Source organism: Bubalus kerabau, chromosome 2 (genome assembly GCF_029407905.1).
Source record: "Bubalus kerabau isolate K-KA32 ecotype Philippines breed swamp buffalo chromosome 2, PCC_UOA_SB_1v2, whole genome shotgun sequence".
Taxonomy (NCBI): Eukaryota; Metazoa; Chordata; class Mammalia; order Artiodactyla; family Bovidae; genus Bubalus; species Bubalus kerabau.
The window spans coordinates 15890867-15909884 of record NC_073625.1 but is presented as its reverse complement, the minus strand read 5'-3'; positions in this window follow the sequence as shown (position 1 = coordinate 15909884).

Sequence of the window (19018 nt, the reverse complement as noted above, 5' to 3'; positions counted from 1 at the left end):
GAAATCCCCCACCCATTATTGGGAATTTTTCTCTCTCTTGCTCCATAGAATGTCATGATTTTGGTTGGGGGTTGGACTGTGGAGGATATAAATCCATGACAGCTGGAAAATGCACTTTAATATACACTAGAAACAATCTTGTTGCCTCAGTACAGTTATATTAAAGGTGATCAGGGCTAAAAAGTTGTACATAAGTCTATGGGGTCTGTTGGTTCTGTTAGAGTTCTACTGATCTCAGTGAGTTGTGTTCATGTGTTTGTGGTCAGTCAATTGTCAGAAGGGGATAGGCTGGCTGGTCTAGAGTGGTCTCACTTTCATGTCCTGTGGTTGGTTGATGATTGGTTGGTGTGATGGGGGTGATTATCATTCATCATCCAGGCTGGCCCAAGCTTTTTCACATAGTAGCTGGTCAGGGTTGCCAAAGTACAAGACTTCTTGAATCTGGGTTCAGAAGTGACACACCGTTGCATCTACCATATGCTGTTGGCCAAAGTCAGTCTCACAAATAAACCCAGATTCAAGGAGGTGGGAAGGGGAAAGCCTCAACTCTTTGATGGGAATAGATGCAAAGTCACGTGGCATAGCACCCATGGCCAGGGATACCAATGTAGAAAGAGGAATAGTTGGAGCCATCTTTGTAATGGGCATGATTGATGATGCTAAATACATTTCAGCCAAATGAATCAGTGGCCTTAAAGGACACCTAATCCCTCACCACTGTAAGCTTCAATGCTCTCTACTACATCTTATCCAAATTGTCACCCAGCTTTTGCTTGAGCACCATCCATAATAGGAAATTTTACCTTCAATTATAGCCCACTTCTGGAACCAGTGAACTGATTAAACTGAAGAAATTACTCATCTGTTTTTCTGTGAAATATTAGAATGGTCTTCAAAATTCATAATAAATTTAAGAGTATATTTTTAATAAGATGCCGTGCATGGCTTCTGAAATAGGGATCATCTCTCCTTACTTCTCTATCTCTCCCCCTGCCCCCCGATCCCCTGTCAAATTAGTATAAAGGATTTGTGTATTTTTGAGAACCAGTGTACTACAAAAACATCTACCCAGATTTTGTCAAAGACCCAGAGGTCAGAAATTGATGCACTCCAGATGGTGTTTTTTTCTATGTGGCTTTTATGATGGTCTCTGCTATAGAACAGTTCCTGCTGCACTGAAAGAGGTACTTCCAAAGGGGTCACCTGGCATTTCCAAAGGGCACTGCAGACATTCTGAGTTTTCCTGGTGGCGATTCTGTGAGGTCAGTGAGAGGTTTCCCTCTTCTCAATTTATGGGTAAAGGTTTAGATGCAGGAAGTATGCCCTAGTTCACAGGATATGTTGATAGTTGAACTTCCATAAAAGCTCATGGCCCGAGACTCTGTCAGTTTGCTGACCTGTGCTTTTATAGGTAGGTGACGACAGGTTGAGTCCTTGGACTTGGCTTCTACCCTGAAGCTCTCACTCAGCTGCAAGTCAGAGTCTAGACTACACAGCAAAAAGGGCTGTCAGAGTTTTCTATTTTAGGGTTGGGTTCTGATCTGCTTGTGAAAACAGTTTAGTGGGTTGTAGACAAGCATTTTAAAAAGGGAAACAGAGTAGAGATAAAAAGAATAAAATAGAAAATAGATTTTATTCATAGAGCAAATGTTAATAAAATGTTTTTATTGTATACATATAAATATGTATTTGTATATATGTAGGTATATACAGTGTTACAATTTAAATTATTATTTCTTACTGTTGGCCATATTAAAACAAACTTTTTAAAGTCATTGTTGTAGTCCAGCATTCTTTATTTTAGAACTCAGGAATTGAGGGTCATGGATATGAAGGAAACTGACCCAGGTTACCCAGAAGGTCAGTGGCCAAAGGCAAATTTAGAATTTAGGTTTGCTATTTCCCATGGGAGGAAGCATGGCTTAATGGAAAGAGCAGAGAGTTTTCAAGTGGAAGTTGGCTGAAGTCTTTGCCCCGTTATATACTTGTTGTATAATGGTGGATGCTTACCTTTATTTTACAGATGGGAAAACTGGGCCTTGAAGAGGTTAATACTTAAATCTTATGCTTAGGGTAGAGGTTAAATTAAATTACATGATATAGAGGAAATAATTGAGTCCTAGCTTATTTGGTGAATAATTATTTCAGGCCAGAAATTTTGTCCTCTCTCTTATTCCTGAAGATCTCCATTACTCTGCTTTTTAAATACAATTTACATATATGTAGAGAGATAAGACTTTGGCATAGTAAATGATAAGAAACACCTGAGTAATTCTAAATTTAACCCCATGTAACACATAAAACTATGTTTATGAGTTTATAAAGATTATAAGGAAGCATATAGTTAATTACAAGAGTATAAACTAGAGTTTATAAAGATTATAAAGAAACACATAGTTAATCTAGTAGACAAAAATGAAATATATATATACATAAACAGTTATTTTATAAATCAAAGCAGAACTTGATAATTTTATATTCATATCTCCCTCTCCCAATAAATACTATAACATCTCTGAAGCAGGAGACGCCACTGTGGGGTGAAGACATCAAAAAGGGCTGCCTGGAAGAGGTTTGACTCAATGATATTTGAAAGATCAGTAGAATTTAGAAGGCTGGGAAGAAGGTAGCATCTTAGGAAAGAGGGAGGGCACAAGTAAAGGAACAGAGTTGGAAGGCCTAATCTAATGATTTCCTAATAAGTTTGGGTGATGTGGAAGCCACAGATAAAGAAGCAGAAGTAAGGAAGTTTGGAATCAAATTCGTGGAAGGCTTGGACTGCTAGATCCAGGATTTGGGATGGTAATTTTGCAGGAATGAGGTCCTATAAGAGGTTTTGTCTGAGTAGTGGCATAATAGAGTTTTATATTTTTTTTCTATGTGGACCATTATAAAAGTCTTTACCGAATTTGTTACAATATTGCTTCTGTTTTATGTTTTGGTTTTTTGGCCCAGAGGCATGTGAGATCTTAGCTTTCCAACCAGGGAACAAACCTGCATCTCCCGAACTGCAGGGCAAAGTCCCAACTATTGGGCTGTCAGGGAAGTCCGAGAGAACAGAATTTTAAAATAATTAATTTTCAGCTGAGTGAAGCACATAGTATGTTGGAGACCATATGTCTTGTGAAATTTTAATCATGGTGCGCTGAATGATCTCCAGTCTTTGTAACCACATTGTAACCACATTTGTAATCACATGGTCACATTAAAAAAAAAAAAAAAGCAAAGGTAATTGACTCAGTTTGAGGAAATTCAAGTTTAAGGCCAGGCTGGCAACATCACACCTCATGAATTTGGGGTAAAGCAGATTTGGAAAAACCTACCCCAAAGCATTAGACAAGAGGTGAGTAAGATGCTAAACTCTGGAGATCAGTCATGGAGAGAGGAACCGTCCAGTGTTGATGGGGCCAGAAAAATGGCTGAGATGGAGGAATGACCAGTACCCGAATGAAATTGTAGAAACTGTCCTATCAAAGATGACTGATGGCCCCTAGAAGCATATGGAATGACTAGTTGGAGTTCAACAAGGGCATTGCAGTCGACAGCCTGTGAGGGCAGGACAGGAAATGGATGATTTAAGGTTCTCACCCTTAACCCAAGAATAAAGAAATCACTGCCTCTCAGCTCAGCACAAAGTAAGTAATTACTCTACTTTTCTCATTCTTGAGGCTGTGGTCTTTTTGCTATCCTCATAATCCAGAATCATTCTTCTTTTCATGTCATCCCAAGATTCAGTTTTTCTTCTTAAGATAGGACTATTGTGAAAACCAAAAAATATAGGATATAAATATACTCTGTACCTTTAGTACCCTGTAAGGGTGCAAAACAATCATATTATCATTGTTTTTATTTTCCTTACTTTACTACTGGTATTTTCTTTCTGCAAATATCAGTATATGTTGCCAGAGGTAACTTGCTAAATAATGGACAACAAGAATAATAAAAAAAACTAATTAACATCTTTGAATAAAAGACATATTTTGATGATACTATTTGTATTTTTTCCATCTTTAGTGAGGTATAATTTACAAAAAAAGAGTAAAGTGTACAATGTGGTATTTTACTGTTTGTATGTATTGTGAAATGACTGCCGCCATCACACTGATTAACCATCAGCTCAAAAGCTGAACTCATACACCAATCTCTCTCCCTCACTCTATTTTTTTGGCCACATGGTAGGATGATGGATCCTAGTTTTCTGACCAGGGATCGATTCTGCACTCCCTGCAGTGGAAGCATGGAGTCTTAACCACTGGACCACTAGGGAAGTCCCTCAAATACTGAACTCATAAAAACAGAGTAGAATGGTGGTTTCCAGGGTCTGGGAAATGGAGGGAAATGGGAAAATGTTTGTCAAAGGGTGTGTAGTTTCAGTTGTATTTAATTAGCGAGTCTTTAAATTCATAGCACCAGACTTTTCAGCTGAATATCTGAAGGACCCTGTAATAGAACAGTGAATAAGAATTTGGGTGTGTGCTTAGTCACTCATTCGTGCCCAACTCTCTTCGACCACACAGACTCTTTGTAGCCCACCAGGCTCCTCTGTCTGTGGAATTTTCCAGGCACGAATATTGGAGTGGGTTGCCATTTCCTACTCCAGGGGATCTTCCCAACTCTGGGATCAAACCCACATGTCTTGTGTCTCCTGCACCGTGGAAGCTTCTTTACCACTGCATCCCTGGGAAGTCCTAATAAGAATTTAGAGATCTTTAATTCTTCTTGTCCTCCCTCCTCCCCCCCACCCCTCCCCTTCTTCTTCCACCTTCTTCACTCATTATCACAGAGCCTTCAGCAGTTCCTCAAATAGCATGTTTTCCAGACTCTTTCTCATTATGACTATCTTTATCTTTTCCTGTTCTTGTCCTGTGATCATCATCCCCCTTATATTAGGACGATGGAACTGTACACAGTGCTCCATCTATGGTGTGAGTTTAGTGAGTCACAGAGGAGTGATAACCTGATTTGTCCAGGACACAGAATTTCTACTAGTGCAGTTAAATACATTAGATTTGTGACATCAAAATAATGACACAAATTGTACTCAAGTTATATACTTTTCCAGTTTTGCTCCTGGTCCCTCTGCCATTTGTTCTATCAAGCTGTGATATTATTGACTCATCTCCTGACATTTCTAGCTGTCTCTGCCTCCCCTGTTTTAGGCTGGTCTCCAGCACTGTCCCCATTCTTCCCACTATGGCAGAAAACTCAGCCCCTCTAGTATCCAGATGCAACCCAACTGGAGCAAGAGAGTCTCTAGTTCAACTGCTCTCTTTGGACTTGGGCATAAGTTCTGGCTGCTCCAGTGGCTGCTTGAACAGCCAGCAGTCCCAGAAAGATACCTGAGGTTGTTAACATCCCATGGGATAAAGTTTGACCAATGACTTTATGGAGAGAGGAGATAGATGGAAGCAGTAGAATTTTTCCCTTTCTCCTGATGGACTGTTCTGAGATGAATTCAGTCTAAAATTCAGACGTATTCTCTGTGAATGAAAAATCAACTAAGTTTTCTTGCAAAGCTATGAGTAGCATGATATACACAACATTTAGGTGCTTTTCCTCTTTTCCTGCCTCACATTCCCACTTTCCTCAATCTAACTGGTCAATGTTGCCATAAAAACAACAGTACATAAACTTTGTCTTGGGTTCTGTCATCTAGGGAACTTGAGCTAAGCCACATTCTAATTCATTTATTCTATACACATTTACTAATGCTTCCCAGGTACTCCAGAAATATGCTGAAAAGTTATGGCACTTACTTGGAAAGTTGCCCACAACCTAATAGAGGGAATATATTTTTTTGTGTGTTTCTTATGAATCATTGTTAAATCCCAACTTTTCTAACTGATATTAGTACAGTTGATGTGTAATATAGATAAACGTGAAGTTTGGCACTAGGATTTAAATAGCTCTTTATCACAGCATTTTTTCATGTCATTTAACATATTTTAAGGCTTTGGGTTTGTAGTCATATATTAAGTTCCATATAACGAATGTTTGATAACAAATTGACTGTCCTCCAGAATCTGAGTTGTTGGTTTCTTGTTTTCCTTCACCTTCTCTCCCCTTTCTCTGTCTTCCTCTTCCAGTCTCCTCCTGTTTTTCCATCTCCACCTTCCTCTCTGTCTCCTTATCCTCTTCTTCCCTCTCTTCCCTATCTTTCTCTTTCTCCTATTCTTTGCTTACACATTTAATGCTGAGAAGAGTATCTGGGCATGCAAATTTTGGTCTGATTTTTTTTTTAACATCTTTAAGAAAGATTTCTAGAGATTGAAACTGTGTTAAAGGGTACGAGTAAAATGTTTTAAGGCTACTGATAGGGGTTTCTAGGAGAAGGCGATGGCACCCCATTCCAGTACTCTTGCCTGGAAAATCCCATGGACGGAGGAGCCTGGTAGGCTGCAGTCCATGGGGTTGCTAAGAGTCGGACACGACTGAGCAACTTCACTTTCACTTTTCACTTTCATGCACTGGAGAAGGAAATGGCAACCCACTCCAGTGTTCTTGCCTGGAGAAACCCAGGGACGGGGGAACCTGGTGGGCTGCCGCCTATGGGGTCGCACAGAGTCGGACACAACTGAAGTGATTTAGCAGCAGCAGCAGCAACAGGGATTTCTAAAGGGAGGGGAGTTCAGGATGGGGGGACACATGTGCACCCGGGGGTTGATCCACGTTGATGTATGGCAAAACCTATCACAATCAGATCAGATCAGTCGCTCAGTTGTGTCCAACTCTTTGAGACCCCATGAATCGCAGCACGCCAGGCCTCCCGGTCCATCACCACTTCCCGGAGTTCACTCAGACTCATGTCCATCGAGTCAGTGATGCCATCCAGCCATCTCATCCTCTGTTGTCCCCTTCTCCTCCTGCCCCCAATCCCTCCCAGCATCAGAGTCTTTTCCAACAAGTCAACTCTTCACATGAGGTGGCCAAAGTACTGGAGTTTCAGCTTTAGTATCATTCCTTCCAAAGAAGTCCCAGGGCTGATCTCCTTCAGAATGGATTGGTTGGATCTCCTTGCAGTCCAAGGGACTCTCAAGAGTCTTCTCCAACACCACAGTTCAAAAGCATCAATTCTTCGGTGCTCAGCCTTCTTCACAGTCCAACTCTCACATCCATACATGACCACAGGAAAAACCATAGCCTTGACTAGACGGCCCTTTGTTGGCAAAGTAATGTCTCTGCTTTTGAATATGCTGTCCTTTATCGAGCCCATCTTTGCATGAAATGTTCCTTTGGTATCCCTGATTTTCTTGAAGAGATCCCTAGTCATTCTCATTCTGTTGTTTTCCTCTATTTCTTTGCATCGATCTCTGAAGAAGGCTTTCTTATCTCTTCTTGCTATTCTTTGGAACTCTGCATTCAGATGTTTATATCTTTCCTTTTCTCCTTTGCTTTTTGCTTCTCTTCTTTTCACTGCTATTTGTAAGGCCTCCCCAGACAGTCATTTTGCTTTTTTGCATTTCTTTTCCATGGGGATGGTCTTGATCCCTGTCTCCTGTACAATGTCACGAACCTCATTCCATAGCTCATCAGGTACTCTATCTATCAGATCTAGGCCCTTCAATCTATTTCTCACTTCCACTGTATAATCATAAGGGATTTGATTTAGGTCATACCTGAATGGTCTAGTGGTTTTCCCTACTTTCTTCAATTTAAGTTTGAATTTGGCAATAAGGAGTTCATGGTCTGAGCCACAGTCAGCTCCTGGTCTTGTTTTTGTTGACTGTATAGAACTTCTCCATCTTTGGCTACAAAGAATATAATCAATCTGATTTTGGTGTTGACCATCTGGTGATATCCATGTGTGTAGAGTCTTCTCTTGTGTTGTTGGAAGAGGGTGTTTGTTATGACCAGTGCATTTTCTTGGCAAAACTCTATTAGTCTTTGCCCTGCTTCATTCCGTATTCCAAGGCCAAATTTGCCTGTTACTCCAGGTGTTTCTTGGCTTCCTAGTTTTGCATTCCAGTCCCCTATAATGAAAAGGACATCTTTTTTGGGTGTTAGTTCTAAAAGGTCTTGTAGGTCTTCATAGAACTGTTCAACTTCAGCTTCTTCAGCGTTACTGGTTGGGGCATAGACTTGGATTACTGTTTATAAAGTAATTATCCTCCAATTAAAATAAACAAATTAATTAAAAAATAAGTTTAACCCTAAAATTAAACATCAACATTCCTTTGAGGTTTGCTGTTTCATCTGTTTTTAAAAGTTTTTATTCTTTAAAAATTTAAGTGCAGTTAAGCTACAATATTACATCAGTTTCCAGTGTACAACGTAGTGATTCTATATTTATATAGAGTACACTCCATCTAGAATTATTATAAAATATTAACCATATTCCCATTCAAACTCTGTAACTTTCTTTCTTTATACATAACAGTTTGTATCTCTGAATCCCCTCCAACTATTTTGCTCCTCCTTCTACCCTTTCCTCTCTGCTAACCACTAGTTTGCTGAAATTTGCTATTTTAACAGGTAAATAGAGTTGTTGCTATTTTCACTAATTTGTTGGTACGGTTGAACATATTTAAACATTTTGTTACCTTTTTTCACTTGTGAATGGTATACTTTGTATTTATTGGAGTTTTGTATTTTTATCAACTTGTAAGAAGACTTTACATATTAGTAATATCAGTCCTTTTCCTGTAGTATTTCTTGTAAATATTTTTCTTAGTTTGATGGTTGCTTTTTAATTCATGATTTTATGTTACAAACATGTCATATCTTCCTGAAATTTTTTCTCAATACTCTACATTTGTTTGACTTTCAACTTTGTCTCAACTTCAAATTAGACAAAAGATAACTTTTGCAAAACCATTCATTTAAAAAAAAAATGGAGCACTAAAAAAAAAAAGCACCTCACATTGAGTCTGGTCAGACAAAGGTCAGAATGAGGTAGTATCTCTTCATCTGAGCAAGGTGTTTGACTGTATCTATATAGTGGTCTTATCCCCATTTTATAATAATCCACCACAGCCATGAAGAAAACAATGGCTGGACTGGGACAGGTTGTGCTTATGAAAAAGGGTGATGATTCCTGGGAAATAGCAAAGGTACCCTCTGTTCTCACCTCTACTTGCTCATTCTCCAATGCCATATTATTTCTTGAAATGGATAAATAAAGCAACAATTCCAGGTCTTTATTTTTCATACTGAGAATTGGGACAAACCTTAAGGGAATAATCATGCAACACGAGGCTGTTGCCTGAGTCCTCTGTGAACAGACATCTCAGCATCTCTGACCTCATCCACTGCTAGCAGTTTCCTCTTGGACAGGAGGAAGCTGACATCCCGTTATGAGGCATTTTTCTAGCTTGGGGTATGATTCCTTCTCAATGATGTTGTTTACTTTCCATACCCTCTATAGTTGTTTTTTTTTAAAATTGGAGTTTAGCTGCCTTACAATATTGAGTTAGTTTCTGCTATACAACAAGTGAATCAGCTATATGTGTACACAAAAATGGGCTTCCCAGGTGGTGCTAGTGGTAAAGAACCTGCCTGTCAGTGCAGAAGATGTAAGAGACCCAGGTTCCATTGCTGGTTCAGCAGGATGGCATGGCAACCCACTCTAGTATTCTTGCCTGGAGAATCCCACAGACAGAAGGGCCTCACAGGCTATAGTCCACAGGGTTGCAGAGTCGGACATGACTGAATCAACTTAGCATGCACACACATATACATATATCCCCTCTTTTTTTAGATTTCCCTCTCATTTAGGTCACCAGAGAGCATTGAGTAGAGTTCCCTGTTTTATACAGTAGGTTCTTATTAGTTATCTATTTTATACGTAAACTTTATAGTTTTTAAATAACTAAGCTTGATCAAAAAGATAGAAACTAATTAAGAGCAGTTATTTTTGTCATCCTTATTACATATAATGGTATGTTGAATGCCCAGTGGAAACAGTGACAAACTTCATTTTTGGGGCTCCAAAATCATTGCACATGGTGACTGCAGCCATGAAATTAAAAGACACTTACTTGCTCCTTGGAAGAAAAGCTATGACCAACCTAGACAGTATATTAAAAAGCAGACATTACTTTGCCAACAAAGATCCGTCTAGTCAAGGCTATTGTTTTTCCAGTAGTCATGTATGGATATGAGAGTTGGGCTATAAAGAAAGCTGAGCGCCAAAGAATTGATGCTTTTGAACCTTGGTGTTGCAGAAGGCTCTTGAGAGTCCCTTGGCAAGGAGATCCAACCAGTCCATCCTAAAGGAAATCAGTCCTGAATATTCATTGGAAGGACTGATGTTGGAGCTGAAACTCCAATCCTTTGGCCACCTGATGTGAAGAAGTGACTCATTGGAAAAGACCCTGATGCTGGGAAAGATTGAAGGCGAGAGTAGAAGGGCATGACAGAGGATGAGATGGTTGGATGGCATCACCAACTTGATGGAAATGAGTTTGAGTGAACTCTGGGAGTCGGTGATGGACTGGGAACTCTGGCATGCTGCAGTCTATGAGGTCACTAAGAGTTGGACATGACTTAGAAACTGAACTGAACTGATAATTTCTGTTGTTCCTGTTATTATGGTTTCTTCCTCATTCTTGTCCTCTCTTTAGGCTTGCAAGGATAAAATTCACCAATGTGAAATAAATATTCACAATATGCAGGGCCCAGCATGGGCTGGAGGGTCTGGGTCTATGGACTGACTGTCATTGGCCTTGAGCTCTATTGCTGTAATTCACTCTTGACCCTGACCGAGGAGGCCTCTTTGGGACCATGCTGTCAATCACCTAGCACTTTGAGCCATGAACCAACATTTCCATCCTGCAGGGGAGAGCTGGAAACTCCGGATCCACATTCATTTGATACAATATGAATCTGATCATGTCTGTTGTCTATCAACAGATTAATTTCACTATGTTTCTCAATTTCTTCTTCCAGAAAAGAAAATGACTATCAAAGTTACAAGACCATGCTTCTATCTAGAGTTCTCTGTTCCTTTGCAGAGGTCCTGGAAAGAGACCTCCAACTTGCTTGGTGCACGCTTCCCCTGAATGTCACCATGAGTCTGACAACAGAAGACAAAAGAGTCTGGTTTGGACAAAAATGTCTCTTGTGCTGTTTAACTTTATGGCCAATAAACGTTCCTGGAGCCCAGCTGCAGAGATGGATAACACATACGTTTAGCTTTAACCTGCAAGCTGTTGAGGGCAAAAGAGCAGAGGAAATTCAATTCCAGGCTCTGGTTGTTCCTGATCGGACTTGACGTGTGTGCCTGAACAATAAGATTTGTGACCTCAGCAGAATAAATATAAACCTAATTCCAATTAGCATGTATAAATAGTTGTTTATACGCTCCAAGCACTTGGTCTCCACTTTGGACCTTCCAACACAGGGTAAGGGATGGAGCGCAGGCTTTGGAGCCTAGCAGATCCAGGGTCTTAGTTTCATTTCTTCCATCTCTTAGAAGCTCCCTTGGGTATGTTCCTTCACTTAGCTAACCTTTACTTTCTCAATCTTAAAAATGAGAATAGTAATAGTCCCTGTCCTATAACCTTGTTGTAAGTATTAAATGAGAGCAGGGCATGCAATGTGCTTCATGCAGGGTCTAGAGTTTTTAATGAGAAAATAGTAATAACTACTATTAATAATAATAAAAATAATAAAAGAATACTATAATCATTTGCAGCTAATAACAAATATCCTATAATGATGCATTTTATCTACCCTCCTGGCCTTTAATAGAAAGAATCCTACTACTAAGCCTTTTTTACCATTATCCTCATTATCAAGGACTAAAAGAAGAGATCAAACACATCATTACACACATGACTTTCCAAAGACCTAAAAGCGGTTCACAGACACCAAGGCTTTCTGACTCTTATGCTGATATTTTTCCTCTTTTGTGTTTTCTTGGGACAAAGGCATACAGTCTGTGTCATATCTTATTTGTATGATAGCATGGAATTTATTTTCTTTTTAACCCATAGATCACCCTAAACTGGAATTAAGCCACATCATGCTGCTGCTGCTGCTAAGTCGCTTCAGTCGTGTCCGACTCTGCGCGACCCCACAGATGGCAGCCCACCAGGCTCCGCCGTCCCTGGGACTCTCCAGGCAAGAACACTGGAGTGGGTTGCCATTTCCTTCTCCAATGCATGAAAGTGAAAAGTGAAAGTGAAGTCGCTCAGTCGTGTCCGACTCTTAGCAACCCCATGGACTGCAGCCTACCAGGCTCCTCCGTCCATGGGACTTTCCAGGCAAGAGTACTGAAGTGGGGTGCCATTGCCTTCTCCACACATCATGCTAGAGAGCACCTAATATACAGTTACATGTGAAATAGGTATGGGAAGACACAAAGTAATTTGAGCTCATTTTCAGAAATCAGAGTGAATATCCATATATGCCACTTTGCAAAGGAGCTCAGAGATTTCCTAGGTGAGGAGACCCTGTGAAGAATGACTCCAGTTCTTTTCAGACCCAGAAGTAAAACCTAAGATTTGGACTTAAACGTGTTTCTCAGTCTTTTCATCTACGTTAAAAAAAATAAAAAAATAAAACAGGCAAGCGAGGAAACAACTAGACTTTTTTCAGAGAAATAGGTAGAAAACCATTTATTTTAAGGGGGGAAGGACCTATGGATTCTTCCCAAAGGAGGGGACCCGCGTGCCTTAGGGGTTGTTGTTGTTTAGTTGCTGAGTCATGTCCTGATTCTTTTGTGACCCCATGGACTGTAGCCCGCCAGGCTCCTCTCTCCATGGAATTTCCCAGGCAAGAATACTGGAGTGGATTGCCGTTTCTTCTCCACGGTATCTTCCTGACCCAAGGATCAGACCAGTGTGTCTTGCGCTTCCTGCATTGGCAGATGGATTCTTTACCCCTGAGCCACCTGGGAATCCCACGCATTAGGGGTTAAACACGGTTGTTACAATCATCCAGAACAATTCTAATTTAGTGTACTTGGGAACAATCAAAATGAAAATAATAATTAATGATAGAAGTAATAGTAGTAATGGAAATGTAGCAGTGATAATAGATAATTTCCTAAATACTTTCTGTGCTGTGTGCTCAGTCACTTCAGTCATGTCCTACTCTTTGTGACCCCATGGTCTGTAGCCCACCAGCGTCCTCTGACCATGGGATTCTCCAGGCAAGAATACTGGGAATGGTTGCTATGTCCTTCTCTAGGGGATCTTCCCAACCCAGGGATTGAACCCGAGTCTCCTGCATCTCCTGCATTGCAAACAGACTCTTTACCCACTGAGCCACCTGGGAAGCCCATTTTCTGTGTTAAACATTTTACAAAACACTACATTCTCTATCACAATTAAACTATACAAGAAACCTATTATACAGGAGTTATCATTCTATTATCCTAATTTTAGATATGTGAAAACAGATTCAGAGTTAAGTAAATACCCAAGGTCATTTTAATTCTTAGAGAAATTTTTATGGAGTATCATAATATGATTCATAGGAAGATCCTGGGCTGAAATTGGGTGTATAGACTTTAATACAACAGTCAGAAATCTCCCTCTTGGAGCTTTCATTTTAGCAAGAGAGGCAAAGGACAGACAAAATAAATAAAACATATAGTATGATAAATGTAATAGGAGAAAAATAATGTGGAAATGCAGGTTAGAAAGTGTCAGGGATATTGTTATATTAGGTGAGTGATCAGGAAAGGTCCAACTAAGAAGGTGATATTTGACTAGAAACCTAAAGAAACTAAGGCAACCAGCTGTGCAAACAGCTGGAGGAAGAACAGTTCAGGAAGTGGAAAATGCCCCAAAGTTGGGAGTATGTCAAGAGCGTGTGAAGAGCATCCAGGGGCCAGAGTGATGAGAATGAACTCATGAGATCAGAAAGAGGGTCAGATAAATCAGTAAGTAAGTTAGGAAGTCTTTTGAAGAGTTGAGTGGAGAAATATGATTTGGCTTCCTTTCCTTTTTTTAATATTAATTTCTTTATTGGGGTATAGTGGCTTCCCTGGTGGCTCAGAGGGTAAAACATCTGCCTACAATTCGGGAGACCCTAATTCAATCCCTGGGTCGGGAAGATCCCCTGGAGAAGGAAATGGCAACCCACTCCAGTACCCTTGCCTGGAAAATCCCGTGGATGGAGGAGCCTGGTAGGCTACAGTCCATGTGGTTGCAGAGTCAGACACGACTAAGTGACTTCACTTCACTTACAGTTGCTTTACAAAGTTGTGTTAGTTTCTGCTGTACAACGAAGTGAGTCAGCTATATGTGTACATATGTCCCCTCCCTCTTGGACCTTCCTCTAATGCCCCACCCCCCATCCCAGCCCTCTGGGTCATCACAGAGCACCGAGCTGAGCTGAACTCCTTGTACTGTACAGCGGATCTCCACTAGCTAGCTATTCTACATGTGGTAGTGTATACATGTCAATTCTAACTCTCAGTTCATCCCACCCTTTTCTTTATCCTCACCCTCCGTGTTCACTTGTCCATTCTCTGCACTTGTGTTTCTACCCCTGCCCTGCAAATAGATTCATCTGTACCATTTTTCTAGATTCCACATATATGCATTAATATGCAATATTTGTTTTTCTCTTTCTGACTTACTTCACTCTGGATGACAGACTCTAGTCCATCCATGTGTCTACAAATGCACCAAAAATAATTAAAAATTTATAGAAAAGTTGCAAAGCTAGCAAACAGCGTTCCCATATACCATTCTCCTAGTTCCTCTGATGTTAACATCTTACCTAAAATTGGTACATTTGTCAAGACCAAGACATTAATATTGGTACCCTATCACTCCATAAATGACAGACTTGAACTAGGTTCTCCCATGAATGTTCTTCTGTTCCAGGATTCATTCCAGGATTCATGTTGTATTTTGTCATCAAGTCCCCTTAGTCTTCCCTAACCTGTGACAGTTTCTCAGACTTATCTTGTCTCTCCTGACCTTGAGAGTGTTGAAGAGTATTGGTCGTATTTTTTGTAGAACATCCTTCAGCTTGGGATTGTCCAGTTTTTCTCTGGGATTGTGACTTTGGGGGAAGAACGTCACAGAGGCAAAGCACCCTTCATATCATGACGTATCAGTGGGTAGGTGACATCTATGTGACTTCCGACTTGGTGACATGAACTTTGATCTTTGTTTAAGGTGGTGTCTTCCACCTTAAACTGTAAAATTATGATGTGTCTATTTCCCTACTCTATCTTTTGGAATTGAGTCAGTAAGTCCAGCCCATGCTCAAAGCAGCGGGTGAATTAATTTACACCTCCCTGACCTCCTTTTCAACCAGTCCATTCTAAAGGAGATCAGCCCTGGGTGTTCTTTGGAAGGAATGATGCTAAAGCTGAAGCTCCAGTACTTTGGCCACCTCATGTGAAGAGTTGACTCATTGGAAAAGACTCTGATGCTGGGAGGGATTGGGGGCAGAATGAAAAGGGGATGACAGATGGCTGGATGGCATCATCGACTCGATGGACATGAGTCTGAGTGAACTCTGGGAGATGGTGATGGACAGGGAGGCCTGGCGTGCTGCGATTCATGGGGTTGCAAAGAGTCAGACACGACTGAGAGACTGAACTGAACTGAACTGACCTGAACTGACCTCCTTTTTAACAGGTGGTCCTAGTTGCAGTGCCCAGAAAAGCCTGGGAGGGAAATCAGTTAGGATTCGGTTTCACAAATCCAGCAGGAGATGCTGACGGCTCGGGCTATTGTAGCAGCAGTGGAGGTGGTGGGATGTTGGTTTCTGTGTATATTTTATAGGTACACCCTTATAGGATTTACTGCCAGATTGCTTGTGGAATGTAGAGAAGCACTGAGGATGACAATAAGCACCTAGGAAAACAGAGGTGCCTTGGCTGAGATGGGGCTTCCCTGGTGACTCAAATGGTAAAGCATCTGCCTATAATGTGGGAGACCTGGGTTTGATCCCTGGGTTGGGAAGATCCCCTAGAGAAGGAAATGGCAACCCACTCCAGTACTCTTGCTTGGAAAATTCCACGGATGGAGGAGCCTAGGGTTGCAAAGAGTTGAACACGACTGAGCTTCTTCACTCACTGGTTGCTGAGATGAGGGACAGTATAAGGTGAGAAGGTCACATTACTATAAGTGAGGGAGGCATGAAGATGTAAGTCTGGTTCTCCCTGACTCCAAAGTCGAAACTCACTTTCTGTGTTAACTCCATTGCTGTATTTTCACTTTCATCATGTGGGAAGAATCTGCAGATAGAAATTACAATAAAATTTCAAAGTATTCTTGCAAGCTTACTCTCCTCCTCTCCCTTTGTAGCTGGTTCTTCCTCCAGGGGTCCAGCAGAGGTGTGTTTCACTTGCTCAGTGGTTCCTAGGCAGCTTGCAGTAGCAATACTTAGCATGGGTAGCACCTGGGGACAGCCATCTCCTATTATGGTCGTCATGAACCTTTATTGGATTCCTTTATCATCTCACTGCAAATGCTGGCTTCCTCCCTCCTAATTAAACAGCCACTTTTTAAAATTAACATTGACAAGATTCTCCAATAACAGATACCCTAAGGCGGTCCAAGTTGGTCAAGGTTAAGGAGATGCTCTATGATATTCAGCACTGAAAAATAATGCTGTTTTAGAGATGTTTGGCCACCTTGGACACGCTGATTTAAGCAACGTAAGTGGAAAAGGATGCAGATATCTGACAGTTCCTCTCTTTTTTATGCCTCTTTTGTTGATTTTGCTGGGAACTCTGCAGTAGAATTGAAGCCAGAACCATATGAAGAGGGGGTCAGCTGAATCTGGCTGTAGGAACATAGATTTGAGGTATTGTTTTCAGCAAATCATGGGAACATGCTGGTGGTTATCTACCTGCTAAAAATATTTTCTCATTATAGTTCTTGTTATGGAGAAGTCCTAAGGGATCCACCCCCTTTCTACCTGTCCATGCTTAGTGTTCCAGACCTCTGCCAACCTCTGCCCTGACACTCAATTTTAGCCGAATCCACTTGTCCTTTGCACTTGTACCATTTGCATTAAGTCTTCTTCCCTTGGTTTTTGCCTGATCCATTGATTTATACTTTTTTACATCTCAGGTACAAGTTTGCCTTTCTAGAGGGGGCTTCTCCCACTTACAGATCTAAAAACGGGACCCATCTGCTATTCTTTCCTAGAGCAAACACTTCTCTTCACCACTCTCTAGCATAGAACACTGTTCATTGCAGGTCCTGCACTTTGAAGAATCTGAAATGATTATGTATTTCCTCACTTGCCTGATTATTTTTGACTCCCTCTGCAGGACTACAAACTTTTTAATGGCAGAGGTATTATTTTCTTTTTACCCTGCTGTACCCTCAGCAACTAGATGGATGCCTCGATTACTAGTGATCAACCAGTATTTGTTAAGTGAGTGCATTAGGTGTTCTGAGGAGTTCCTGAAAACAGATTGTGAACAATTCACTTCATCACCTTCAACAGGAACATGTGGGAAAATGTAACCAAGGGTAAAAAGACTATGGGAGACCATTTTTTTTTTAAAGCAAGCACTTTTTATTTAAGGAAGTCACAATCTGGGGACCTCCCTGGCTGTCCAGTGGTGAAGACTCTTCATTTCCATTCCAGGGAGGATGGGTTCAACCCCTGGTTGGAGAAGTAAGATCCCAAGTAAATGAATAATAATAATAAGAATGTCACAATTTCAATACCCTAATACAAATATTTTCATACTTTTGCGTATTTTCTTCTTGAAACAGACAATTCATTCTACATAAATTGTAGTACTATATTGATACAATATTAAATTATATATTCTCATTTTTGCCATTTTATCGTAAACATTTTCTGTACATCAACTTTTTCTAAACTTTCAATTTTATATTTGAGCATAGCTGATTAACAATATTGTGATAGTTTCAGGTGGACAGCAAAGGGGCTCAGCCATGTATATACACATGCGTGTATCCATTCTTATGGGAAAATCTTTATCTATTCATTTATTTTTAAACTTTTAATTTTGTTTTGGGATATAACTGATTAACAGTGTTGCAACAGTCCAAGGAGAACAGCAAAGGGACTCAGCCATACATATACATGTAACCATTCTCCCCAGAGTGCCCTCCCATCCAGGCTGCCATATAACATTGAGAAGAGTTCTGCATGCTATACAGTAGGTCCTTGTTGCCTATCTATTTTAAATATAGCAGTGTGTACATGGCCATCCCCAACTCCCTATCTCCTCCCCCCATCCCTTATGGGGAAACCTTTTGATATGAGGATTCAAATAGCCGTTTTGAACTGTTCAAGGAGCAGCTACAGTGGGGTGCAGCACGACGTGTGTGAGGGGAATCCAGCAGAATAAGGTCAGAAGGAGACGTTTGAGCAGAGTTAGTAAATTTCTTCCAAGGCGCAGCAGCCGTGTGGCAGGCCACCTCAGTTCCATGGTTCCAATTAGTTTCCATGGACTGACTTTCTGCCACATGTCAAGTACCCCAAGAATCCCAAGTTGTTTTACCGTGCAGTCCCCCAAGGAGTTGTCAACAAATAGAGAAGGAGTGATGGGAAGGCATTTTGGAAGTCAATTATCTTTAAAAGTTCATTTATTTGTTTCCATTCCCGTCTCTTGGGAGCTATAGCAGAATCCTCTAATGTGTATTTGATTTTTAAAGATGGAAAGTAAATGGGAATCTGGGCATCTCAAATTGGGTTTGAATCTGATGCCTAAAATAATAGTGGAAAAGTATATAAAAAGACTTGTGTCTTCTGGGAAAGTGTGCTCTCCTTATAAAAGGGGATCCTGAAACCAATGTAATTTAGTCCATTTACAAGCTGCAGCATTTGGTATTTAAGACTTTGGACTGTGTCTTTTTCGTCACAGTCTTCAGTGTTTGGATGTGTATCAATCAGATAAATGTGGGCCATGGAGCTAGTGTTTAGGTGTAATTCTTAAATACAGTCTCTGGATCCAAAATCTGTTTAACCTTGGCAGGAGGCAAAGCCACTCCAAACTCAGAGGCAAGTGTGGGCACTGAAGCTTTGTGAGCTGGGCTATACCTCCTGGTCCGTGCTGGAAGAATCAGGGAGATGCAGGAAGGGAAAAACAGATTCGTGGTTCCTGGGCACAATT